Here is a 13902-nt window from a genome sequence, read left to right on the forward strand (position 1 = left end):
TATGTCTCATAATAGCATATATGTCAAAGTTCTGATTTATTATTTATTTAATATATATTATTCCTCTCATATTTAACGATATTCCCGATTGCTATAAAATATATAATGTATATGCAAAAAAGAAAAATGAAAGCATTTTTAATGATGCTATTGTGTATAGCAAAAAGGACAAACTTGCTTGTCTAGCATTACTGGCTGAATTACAATAAAAATATGTTTTTATTTTAAAATCTGAGTAATATTCTGCTATTCAATAACCGTCTATTTCTTTCTGCCTTAAAGACGAATATGTCGAATGGAAAATATGTTCTTTGTATCTGAGTTTCTTTTTTCTCTTGTGCGCATGACACATCATGTGAAAATTTTAGTGGGAATAATGTCAATGACCATTAGGTTTTCAGGTAAGGAATTCAGACTGACATAAGGGTGGACAGAGTGTAAAAAACATCTGTAGTTAACATAAAATACAAGCTCTTGTGTTTTCTGCAATCCGCTGACATAAAAGAACAATTCGCATTAGAGCGGTGTGCTTTTAAAGCAGAGAATTAATTACGCGAATAGTTTGATTCGATTACTTTAATTTATATTATTTTCTTGTGTTTTCTCGGTTTCTTTTTCGTTATGGCTACGATAATGTGCTTACCAGACTATGTGATAGAGACAATTCTCGATTACAATGATATCAGCATGGACGATTTATTAATTATCATTAACTTCAGATTATGTAGGAAGGAATTTTAACTATCAAGTATGTCGAACCTTGGGAAAGAATATTTTTACAGAGGTAATCCTTTTTGTGCACAAGTTTTTTGTAATATTTTTTATTAACCGCACAATCTATTACTTATGGTATGTAAAAAAATATACTTTACTAAAATAAAATAAATAAAAAATATTGAAAATATAACGTATAATAAAACAAACATATAAAAAAATTTGCAATCACAATAATCTCTAATAATAATGGATAAAATCGAGTAGGAATACGGGATAATGAAAGACAAGACCTCGTAAATAAAGTGTAAGCGGTTATCTTTAAAATATTTGCTTCAATTATTCAATTTATTTCTTTTAATTAATAAAACTAAATTTAGTAATATTATTTTTCTTTAATAACTAAAATATTTTTTAAATATAATTGTTCGCACTCTCCCCAGACAGCACCAAAATAGAAATATGTTCAAAATCGGGATATAAGACATCTTTAAGATATCTTATATTTATTATATCATAAGATGTCTTGAAGACGTCTTAAAGACTTCTTAAAGATGTCTTATGTCTCAATTTTGGACATGATACTGTCTGGGTAGTTTCTACACCTTGGATCCTATTAGTCCTTTTTCTATCTATTTTTATAATATAATAAAAATAATTTAATGAAAATAATAGAAAAATATAATATATTATATATATTTTCTGAAAAGATCGTAGGTCTCTGTCCTAATTAGTGAATGGAATTTTAATCAAAGAAGAAACAGAATTATTTCATCATTGATTGAGGATTATTATGAATATAAATTATTTCATTAGAGTAAAACTAAATAAAAATATTTCTTTCAACATTAATATCAATTACACATTTTTTCTTTTCTACACTTTATCGAAAATAAAAAATTAAAATTAAAAAGAGAAATGATAGATAAAGAAAATAATAACAAAATAAATTAAACAAGAATAAAAGGAGTGTTACGTTTTGCAGACATTACAATTATTTTCTTTTACTCAACCATACATCAAAGTATGTAACTAGCAGCTTTTTTACAAACAACTATGTGTTTACTTTATATCGATTGATTTCTTTTATTATTTTATGCATAAAAGTATCGAGATATGATCGTCAAAACATGAATATTTTACGAGATATTTATTCATAGTTTATGTAAAATTATATTAAAATAAAGTATAAAATATCTCGTAAACTATTCACTTATTATCTTATCCTTATAACTTTTTTATAATATATATTATCAATATTACGAGGAATCGATTTATATAAAAAAATTAAAGCAGTTTCGTTTAAGAGAATATAAATGACCTTCAAATGAGCTTGAAAATCGCTTTTTTAGAAAGATGTTAATAGCACCAACTTTTTTCCCCCTCGAAATGCTGTAAGTTTTATACGATATTCTTTTTGTAAAAGGCTTAAGAAAAGAAATATTTGGGATGGGACATTAAAATGGCTCGGCCTGTATATTTATTAAAATATTGTCATTATATTTCTCGTCTGATATTATTTTTTAACAATTATATCCGTATTCAAACAGTTCATTAGTATTTAGTATATTGATGTATCTTTAAAAAAATATATGAAGTACGAAAGGGACAAAAACAGTGCGATAATCTCTTCTTATCAGCTGTTATCACGGATAATTCCATGAGCTGCTCTTTAAATCTAGATAAAATGAGATTCGTTGTTCTCTTACGTAATCTTGGAGAAATTATATTGTTTCGTGAAACTTTTTTATTATTTATTTTTATTTTTATATAATTACGCAGGTCGCTAGAGAGTCGAATTTTGCATCTTGACTCTTAAAAATTTTTAAACAGTCAGAAAAAATACTCGTGACCCATTGTACCTGATTCACTGCTGCACATTTCTCTCGTTTATTAGGAAAAAATTATATTTTGACTTTTTCTCCAAACAATCACTCTTTCGCGACCTGACCAATCCTACTGATTATGATTTTAATATGATTTTCTCTCTGTTTTTTTTTGGTCGTAATACAAGAACCACGAATCACAATAATATAGAAAACTTGTTACAATAAATTTTTTTATTCGTAAAAAGTCAATTTTTAGTCTATCCTAATCTAATTTGTTCTTTTGACTTACCTATTACTACTAAACATATCACATATAGATTACATAATTGACACACTTTTGAATATTTAAATTTAAAAAATATTGAAAGACGCGGGTTCAATTCCCGCTTCAGCGACTTTTCGGACCAATATTTTTCTCGCCTATTTTCCGATTGTAAGTTCGAGGATTATTAATTGAAGGTACTTTGTAATCTCAAACCAAGAGATACAGTTCCTAAAAAATTAGAATTAATTTTCGCGCTTGGCTCTATTGGCCGGATTTGTAAAAATCACATTAATTTATTTATTAAATACTGAGAGCCGTTAAAAATAAAAATAAAATAAAATAAAATAAAATAAAATAAAAATATTTCTTAAAAATATTCTTAATTTAAAAAATAATATTGTAAAAAAAAAATTATTTTCCATTATCCATTTTACAATCAAAAATCGACGATCAATAAAATATATTTAATTTGTTACTTTTTTCCTATTTTAATTGTATTATTCAATAAAAACAATATATTTTTATTGTATTAACTAATATGAACAATTAAATAGAAATGATTGCTATTATAGGGAATATTTAGTAAATAATCTTCGATTTAATGATGAAAATTATTTACATTATAAACATTTTTCACTAATATTTTATTATTTACGCACATTTGTAAATTAATACAGTTTTACAAGATTTTCAAAAGAAAGTCTTTTATATTTTAATACTAAATCCATAGAATATTCAATTTATGATTTTCTTTTTTTCATTGCTATTTAATCGCTCAAATTTCAAAATTTGTATCAATGATATTGTGATGAGAAAAAGAGAGAGAGAGAGAGAGAGAGAGGGAGAGAGATGAGAAAGATATTCCATATCTTATATATGAGACGCGTTTTCAAAGTAGTAAAGTCCGTTTTAAAATAAAAAAAAAATTTTAACACAAAAAATAATTTGTTATAGTCAAAAAAATTTCTACAAACTTACTTTATTTTTCAATATAATCATCATTGATTGTCATGCATTTTTTATATCGTTTCAATAGCTTATTACTAATTCCATTGTTTTAAAAATCTGCCTACTGGTACAAGACACAGGCGGCAGACTTTTACGACAATGGAATTAGGAAGCTATTGAAATCATATCAAAAGAGCATAAGAGTCAAGGTAGTAGGAGGGCGAAAAAGAAAATTTTATTAGAATGAAAAATATTACAACAAAACCTCCACAGAAGGAAAACGTTAAGTATGTAAAAATATTTGACATTGTACGCAAATATGCCTTTTGGTAATTTTTCTAACAAAAGTATTATTTAAAAAGGCACCTTATACACACAAACACATCAAATAATGTTAAAAATAGACATACACATAGAAAATCAAAATTTGAAAATAAAATTATATTGTTTTGATTGTACCGATGTTAACGTTATTCTTAAAATACAAAAGTTATTCTCTCTTTGATAAATTTTATATTAGATCAGAAAATGATCTGCAATAATTAATACACCATTACTTCAGTGGCTTTGATTTTATATTTATTTTTGAGCTATATACACTCGTCAAAAAAATTATCGCAACACGTAATCAATATCAAAATTTAGCATAAATTCAAATAAGCGTATCTCCGCGAAAAATTGTCGTATTTCAAAAATTTTTTTTGTTTTAAAGGGTAAAGTCTCTACTTTAAGGAACTTTCGTTCGATTTTGATTTTATTCTCTCCCCCTTTCTCCAACCTTTTAAAAGGAGGGACGTGTTTTTTTTTCAAAAAATTGCATAGTTTGACGAGTTCTACGGAGTGTACTAAATTTTTTTCGCAAATACCATTATAACTATCGTAAAATATGGACTTTTCTCTACAAATTTAAAAAAAAATTGAATACCGTACGATTTTTTTTCGCGAAGTTACGGCATATCAAAGTTACTTATGCATTTTTGCCTATGTATTCAATTACCACCAACATTAGCATTATCCGATGGGCACTACGGGGAAGTTGCTGGTCGGATTTTGCCCATCGTGCGTGTGTGTGTGTGTGTGTTGGGGTAGGGATATATGTGTTCGTATTTAAAATTGTGTATTTCTGCCTCGTCTTCGGATTCGAGAGTTTCTTTTTTCGTTTGTGCGCATGTCCGTCACGTGACAATTTTTTAACAATGGAAAGAAATATCAGCTTTTAGGTGAGGTAAAAATTCAGGTAAAAATTTATGAAAATGTGGACAGTGTGTGGAAAGCGTCTGTTGTTTGCGCATTAATAAAATACACGTGCTTGTGTTTTCTGCAATCCGCAGGCATATAAGAACAGTATATATCGTATTAGAGTGGTGTGCTTTTAAAAATATTAATTACGCGAATAATTTGTTGTGATTACTTTAATTTATATTATTTTATTGTGCTTTTTCGTCTTTTTTTTCATAATGGATATGACAAAGTGCTTACCAGACCATGTGATAGAGAATATTCTCGGCTACAATGATCTAAGCATTGACGATATTGTTAGCTTCAGATCATATAGAAAGGAATCTGATCCAACTTACGAGCCTTGGGAAAGAATATTTTTTCAGAGGTAATTCTTTTTGCGTAAATTTTTTAAAATATTATTTATTAATCCTCAGGCCCACACCGCTAGGTTCGTGAGATCCTGTGCGTTTTTCAATGGCGCGGCATTTTTGTGCTGGTCAAACGAGGGAATTAGGTCTAGGGGAGAACAAAAGTTGAGGGTCCCACTATGTACTCAGTTATAGAGTTGCTTCATTTCGTGTACAATGTTCAAGCAAACAGCGTCGAAACTTGAAAACAGCAGTGTGTGAACGTTAGAAAATTGACACAAAAGAAAAAATCAAATTTTATTATGGAATTCATTATTGATTCATTAATTTTATATATCTTTTGAAAAGAAAACTCAAAAAAATCCGTCAGACATTTATGTTTGATCTAATATTCAATTTAATCAAATCTTTATTATAAAAGCTAATGACGAAAGCTAGTTCAATATAATTTTAAGCCCAATTTTTGTACGAAAGTATTAAAATTGTTTATTTTCCATTAGTTATTGCATACATTATGTTAACAAAACTTATTAAATGCCAGAGTCAATTAGTTGCAGTTTTTCAAATGTTATGAATAATCAGAATGACGTCAAAAACATCACTGAGCAAATGTGAAAATTTCGCTATTTTCACTGTGCAAAATAATTATACTTTTTTAAACAAATTGTCCTGGCGTATTTTTTTCATAAAGTTCAAATCAAAATCTTGTCATTTTACTCCAATTAAACTCTTCTATCTTTTTTTTGCAAAAAAGATACAATTTTTCGAAAAAAGTTTGTTTTTTACGAAAATTGAAATTTTCTTACTTTATATTTTTACAAATATTTTTGTTGCAAAAACATTTAGAGTAATTTGAATTGTATTATTCTTTAATCTTTGGCATATCGATTGAAAAAATAATTTATTTAAATTCATGCAATACAATCCGAGATATAAACAATCGAAAATGTGTGAACGTAAGTAAAATAAGCTGTAGGCCTAAGGGTTAATCGCACAATCTATTACTCATGTAAAAAAATATATTTTACTAAAATAAATTAATAAAAAATATTCAAAAATAACGTAATAAAACAAACATATAAAAAAATTTGCAATCACAATAATCTCTAATAATAATAGATAAAAACAAGGAAGAAAACGGGATAATAAAGGACAAGACGTAGAAAAGTGCTAACGATTATCTTTAAAATATTTCCTTCAATTATTTAATTTCTTACTTTTAATTAATAAAACTAAATTTAGTAAAACTTATTTTCTTTAATAATTAAATTTTTTTAAATATATAACTGCTCGCACTCTCTCTAGACAACACCAAATCGAAATATGTTCAAACTCGGGACATAAGATGTCTTTAAGAAGTCTTTGACATGTTTTTTTTAGATATTATATCATAAGATGTCTTAAAGACGTTTTAAAGCCTTTTTAAAGATGTCTCAATTGTGGACATGATACTGTGTTGATCGATTTTACATCTTGGATTTTATTAACCTTTTTTTAATTTATTTTTATAATATAATAAAAATAATTTAATGTATAATAAAAATCTAATATACATGATATAATATAATATAATAAAAAAGGATAATATATTAAAAATTAATTAAATTTTAATATATTAAAAATTAGTAAATTTTGCATTTTTATTTTACTAATTTAACTTTTTTATTAATATATTAAATTAATTTTTATTTAATTAATTTCCTTTTATTAATTATTTTATTAATTAATTTGGTAAACGATGCTGTTTTATACACATACATAAGACAAGATGAAAATTAAATAACTTGTTATAGTTGAATAATATATAGGATTACAATGTAAATATTGTTTTGTCCATTGTATATATTATTTGTATATTATTATTACAATTTAAAATTAAAAATGTTATACTTTATATTTTCTGCAGTAAAATTATTTACATATTGACTAATACTTTAAATATTGAATTTTAAAAAATTTATTGCTCTGAAAATATATGCAATAGTATTATTTAATATAATTTTTAAAAGTTTATTAAAATATTTTTTATTTTATTTTTAGATGGCCTACTGCGAAGAAATTTTATGACAAACAGCATAAGAAAAATGAGAATAAGGATTCTGAAGAGAACGAAGAAGAGAATAAAAAAAATTTAAACTTATTTATAGAAACAGGCACAAATTGTGCAAGACAATTACGAGATTATGTGTCTCGCATAATTCATAAGCATTATCATAAATATAATTATGATATCGATAATTTACTACAATTTCAAGACATATTTCATTTAGATGAATATTTAACAAAAAAGTTTGATAAGATAATTAATAATAAGTCTGAACGTCACATAAAATATTTTTTTTTTGACGAGATTCAAAGATTGCTTAAATTCTGTCCACGGTAGGATGCTCGATATATATAGATATAATACTATTATTATACTTTTATATAAACTAATGTATTTATTGAACATTTGTTTAAATTTTTTAGAAGAACTGATTGCGATCTAACTGAAAGATATTGCTATGAAAAAATCTTTCACTATATAAAACAACGTTCGTTGAGAAAGCAGTGGCTTAAATTTGAAAGACTACCTAACCAGCTTTTGGAACAGGCTGCTACTATTATAGCACAGTCTGTTCAACTGCAAAAAATCGTATTTTACTCAGATATAAAAAAATCGCTGGATAATATCGCACTAAAGGTACTGGATTACCTCAGAGAAAAACATCCCGATCATTCGATATTCTCGACATCCGCAGAAACTTTTTCCTCTTGGAAAAATAATAATATGAAGGAAAATTATTGGAACGAAACGGAAGGGACGCAGATTATGGATACACTTAAGGAATATATATTTGGCAAATTAAACTTTCGATTCGAATCGACAGACTTTTATAATTTAGAAGATTACATATGTATAGATAATGTAAGTTTTTATAGATAATAATATATTATAATTATGGCCTCTTTTACACTGTGAGCATGTGCTTGTTATATATTGAAAATACTCTTGCTCTAACTAATTTCTGTATTACAATTTCTTGTACAGGTCTTGGAAAGTAAATGTGGCGAACAAATCATTATATTAATAATATATCACAGCGTGGCCAGGAGGCTTGGTCTACGTTGCGATGTAATAAAATTCAATCGCTATTACAGTATATTTTGGAAACCAAAATAGTAGGTGTAATATTAAATATAGAATTATTTGAACCTTCCGGAATTCTTACCATATACACAAACGCATAATTTTATATTGTTCACAGTGCTACGAAGGGTTTAACAAATGCAAGATGTTTTAACGTAGAAAAGAATTGTTTTGTGAATACGCTACCGCTGTTGGAGTCACAGTCTTCAGAATTTAGAGAACGTTATAAGATAAAACCTATAGAGGTTGGCAATCACTAATATATGATTTTTATTAATTTTAATACTAATTAATATACTTGTGATCTTAGCATGAGAGAGACTCAATGAAATATCCTATATATGTACATATATATATATATATATTGTTACGTCCGTGCGACGACCTCGCGATATCACGAAACGCGCAACGCAACGCAACGCTCGCACCGAGAAATGAACAAGGCGTATTTAATAAAAGAACTCGGAAGCTTTAATAATCTCAGAATTACAAGAGCACGTTAATAAATGCAATGAAAGACCGCACGACCGTACAATCCGACAGCTGTCAATCCAGTCCAATATGGCATTGTTAAACAATAACGCGTCGGTTATTAAGGGGGGAACCTGGTTTAGGAGGCTGAAAAATACATAATTTTTAGAATTTTTTTTCTCAGCTAAAATAAAACCAATTAATTCCAAATTTTAGGCACAGTTTATTATACATTTAAATTATGTAAAATAATTTTTTTATTAAAAAATATTGAAGTTTTATTTAAAAAATAAAGCTATATTGATAGCGCCGCCCATTTTTCACTGTGTACAACCTAGCGATCGTAATTTTTGTCTGAAACAAAAAAACCAATTCATTTCTTTAATGTTATATTATTACCTCCTATTTAAACTAAAATATTTTTGAGAAAAGTTAAATTAGATTATTTTTTTTGTAAAGAAAAGTCGCAATTTTTTCGTGAAAATTGTAACTTCTTTTTTTAAAGTTGTAAAAGTTTTTCAATTTTTGCTTTTCTTTTAATTTTTTTAGTTTAAATAGAAGGTAATAATATATAACATTAAAGAAATGAATTGGTTTTTTTGTTTCAGACAAAAATTATGATCGCTAGGTTGTACACAGTGAAAAATGGGCGCTATCAATATAGCTTTATTTTTTAAATAAAACTTCAATATTTTTTAATAAAAAAATTATTTTACATAATTTAAATGTATAATAAACTGTGCCTAAAATTTGGAATTAATTGGTTTTATTTTAGCTGAGAAAAAAAATTCTAAAAATTATGTATTTTTCAGCCTCCTAAACCAGGTTCCCCCCCTTAACAAACAACCCTCCTTGACGACGATCTTCCGGAAACGCTCAAAGGAGTGATATCCAGGGATGCAACAATATATATATATATATATATATATACAAAGGAATTACATAATCTCTAATTTATTTGTATTTATGTAATCAATGATCCGTTTACATTTACTTTTTGCTCATGTTTAATCCTCTTTTCAGGTGTGGTGCCATATAAGATATATATGTCAGTTAATTAAAGGCCTTCCTAGTACACTTTTTAAGATAAATTCCAATTATTATGAAGGCGACGTGGTAAGAATTCGTAGGATATGTTAGCACTATACACATGCCGCATATTATATAAAGTAAAATAACAAAATATAATCTCTATAAGGTTTTTCTCTGATTACACGTACAATTATATACGAATTATAATTTAAACAGCTGTTATATACCTAACTTGCTATTAGACTCAAAGATGAGAAGGACAAGAAATATTATTAAAAGTCTGATTTTATATTTCAGTTCAAGCTTCGCTTTAATAAACTTGAGCACATCAATACAAGACTACAAGACGTAAAATATGCAGTAGGAACGATCGTAGAACATCGTGACAGATCTACAAATTGTATCGGTGTGATAATCGCGTGGCATCGATATTCAGATCGACATCTTATAATCTCCAGAGATTTGACCTCCATAAACATTGACACTCAACTCCCTGTGAACATATGTGTATTGGATTTGCATTTCTGTCACGATTCTACTTATATACAAACAAATTACGTAATTCTTAGCGAACATAATAAAATGTGTTACGTGAAAGAAGGTATGAATATCATTAGACAAGTCTTTATTTAAATTATATTTGTTTACTTTACAAGTTTTTTCTTATACATTAATATTTTATTCCATTTTTTATTGCGTTTCCTCTTTTAATTTTGCCTACTTTACAAGTTTTCTTTGAACACATTTTTTAATATTTTATACTTGTCTTTTATTGCGTTTTCTTTTTTAATTTTGTATTTTTATTTATTTTAATTATTATTCTACTTATTTTTTTATTTATTTTTTATTTTATTTTATTGTTAGTTATCACAAATTTATTTTTTATTTACATCTTTTATTTTAGATAACATAACTTTAACTACGCCGAAATGGATCGAGAATAGCGAAATAGGTCGCTATTTTTATAAATTCGAAGACACGCATTACGTACCAAATCAAATGCTGGGAAGTATTTTTCCCCAAGACGCTGCTAAGGCAAAATAATCATCAAAATAAAATAAAAATGGCAATCACACACACACACACACACACACACACACACACACACACAAATACACACAGACACAAACACACACACCCTTACCCACACGCAAACCTATACACACCCTCACCCACACGCAACCCACCCACACCCACACGCACACACACGCGCGCGCGCGCACACACACAGACACACACTAATTTATATAAACTTTTTTTTTGAATATCTCTCTTTTGTCAATTTTGCTTAATTTTTATTTTATTTATATTTTTAGTTCTTTGCTTTTTTATTTTAAGATGTTCGAATAAATATATACTACAAAAAGGACTGATATAACAAAAAAAATCTTTTTTTAAAAAAAGGTAAAAAAAAGAGCGCCAAGTTCACGTGTCATGTGAAAAGTGTTATACAAAAACAGTGATTTAAAATTATTGTAAAAACTGCTCTAAAAATAATGTCATTTTAACTTTATACAATATAATTTTATTGTATAAAATAATAATTATAATTCTAGAAAAATAGATATAAAAAAATTCTGTCAATTGACAAAAACTTATGTTGTAAAATTAATATTTCTAAAATAATTTGCTTTCTCATAAAGGAAGCTTTGTTTTCGTGAAAATTTTTTTTTTTACATTTCTATGCCAATGTGTTCAGAATGTTCCAAAACATCGAAAAATAACATTATTAAAAAATGTCCGTATGTGTGTGTGTATGTATGTGCCCACCCATGTTTTTTTAAATTTAAATATTTTAAAAACTATTTGACTTGCAGCACTCCAATTTGGCATACAAGTAGAACAACATTTTTATTTACTGTCATTTTTATAAAAATTCATACAAGTGTTTCATTTTTTATAAAATTTTGAATTTTTTGAGAAATGTCTGAGGTTGCTCTAACTTCCGTAAATTTTAAGATATCGAGATAAATTTTTTTACATGAATAGATTTTCATTTAAGGATGTTTGGTATTGAGTTTGGCAATGATCGGTTAAAGGATTCATTTTTTATAAAATTTTAAATTTTTAAGAAATGTGCGTTTTTATTTTTTGCAAATTTTGAGATATCGAACTAATTTTTTTTTACGTGAATAAAGTACCATTAAAGGATATTTGGTATTGAATTTAACAAGGATCGGTCAAAGAGTTCATTTTTTATAGTTTTTATAAAATTTTTTTTATTTATGTGGTTATTTTATTTTCTGTGAATTTTGAGATATTAGACAAATATTTTTACATACATTTTTTTACATAGAGTATCAAAGGATGTTTGCTATTTAACTTGACGAGGATCAGTAAAAGTGTTTTTTTAAGTAAAATTATTAATTTCAAAAATGTTTGTACATGCTTTAACTTTCGTAAATTTTGAAATATCGAAATTATCGAACTTTTGGAAATATCATTAAAGAATGATTGATTTAATTTGGGGAGAATTTTTAAGATGGTTTATTTTGTATAAAATTTTTAATTATTTTAAAATTAAAATTTTTAATTTTTTGAAAGTTCTAAATAAAATAACATTAAAGCATGATTGATATTAAATTGGTTGAGAATTGGTCAATTTCTTTTAATTGTAAATTGACAAATTATACAACATTCAGAACACATTAGCATAGAATGCTTTAAAAAAATTTTTTTAAGAAAATATTTTGTAATTATATATAGGGTTTGTTAGTATATTGGATAAAATTGTGCAAATGGAAATTTGCACATTGCTTCCTCACCATTTTATTTCGCTAATTAAGATGGTTTTTCAATTATGGCTTCCTCATAGAGGAAGCTTAACTTATTGCACATTGCCATAATTGAAAAACCATCTTAATGAGCAAAATAAAATGGTGAGGAAGCAATGTGCAAATGGAAATTTGCACAATTTTTTATTTAATACGCCATAACACAATAATAAAAAAAATCTTAGAAGCATTTAAAAAAAATTATTTTGTAGAAAAAACTTTAAACTTTCTCATTAATTAGGAAGTTTAAAATTGTCATATATTTTGGGCACGTAATAGATCCACAAAGTCAGGTGAAAAATTCCCACTTTGTCCAATTCGTAGTTTTCTATGTGTAAAAATTACCAAAGTCTCATTAGAAATTCAAAAAAGTGATCATCTTTGGAAAGATTAGAGCTTTTATGCTTTGAAACTTTTTTTTTGTATTTCAATTTCGTTCATTTTTAATGAAATTACAGCAACCTAAATTTTGCTTATTTTTTAAAGAAAAATTAAGCTTCTTTAATTTTTGTGAGCAGCATACATTCTTACGGCTATTCTGACGTAGTTATTGTTTACCCTGAACAATAATATGAATAATTCCAAGCATTTAGCGAGAAATTTATCATGAAGAACATTCCGAGAAGAAACATTAATAGTAGATATCAGCGACTCCCATGTGATATAATAAAGTGAGGCAAGGCTTGAAATATTTGACAGATCGCATATATATTTTGCGGATATAACAATAACTGATTTATATATGCATATATGTTGTATATCGAATTCATTCAGAGAGAGATTAAGAATTTTAAAAGTTAAATCTACAAAAATTTATACTTAGATGTTTAATATATTTTTTAATTACATCCCTATTTGAATTTAATATTATATAAAATATAAAAAATCAAGTTCTCTTTGAAAATATTTATCGGCAAAATTACGTCAATTTTTGTGCACACTTATCGAGTAAAATGAAAAATGATTTATATGAGACAAATAAAATTGTTGCGCAAACATTCGTTTTCTTGGCGATTAAAATAACTTTTCGTATCAACTAATGATTTAATGCAGAAATTTCCATGTTTCTTTCTGTTGCATCATTGAAATTATTATTTTAAATAGAAATAAAATCAGACTTTGTGAAATTGGCCCTTAATTGGAGTTGGTC

General features: G+C 26.4%; 1 protein-coding gene and 1 pseudogene across 1 annotated transcript in view; one reads left to right on the top strand and one right to left on the bottom strand.

Annotated features, from left to right (window-relative positions):
- Positions 1-13902, bottom strand: part of LOC145942847 (F-box only protein 21-like) — a 142382-nt gene that overhangs the window by 17826 nt on the left and 110654 nt on the right. The gene's annotated exons all lie outside the window — the stretch shown is intronic.
- On the top strand, positions 622-11022 carry LOC145942966 (F-box only protein 21-like; annotated as a pseudogene).

Source organism: Prenolepis imparis, unplaced genomic scaffold (genome assembly GCF_030444845.1).
Source record: "Prenolepis imparis isolate NDT839.2.m4 unplaced genomic scaffold, iyPreImpa1.0 SCAF_11, whole genome shotgun sequence".
NCBI classification, from domain to species: Eukaryota; Metazoa; Arthropoda; class Insecta; order Hymenoptera; family Formicidae; genus Prenolepis; species Prenolepis imparis.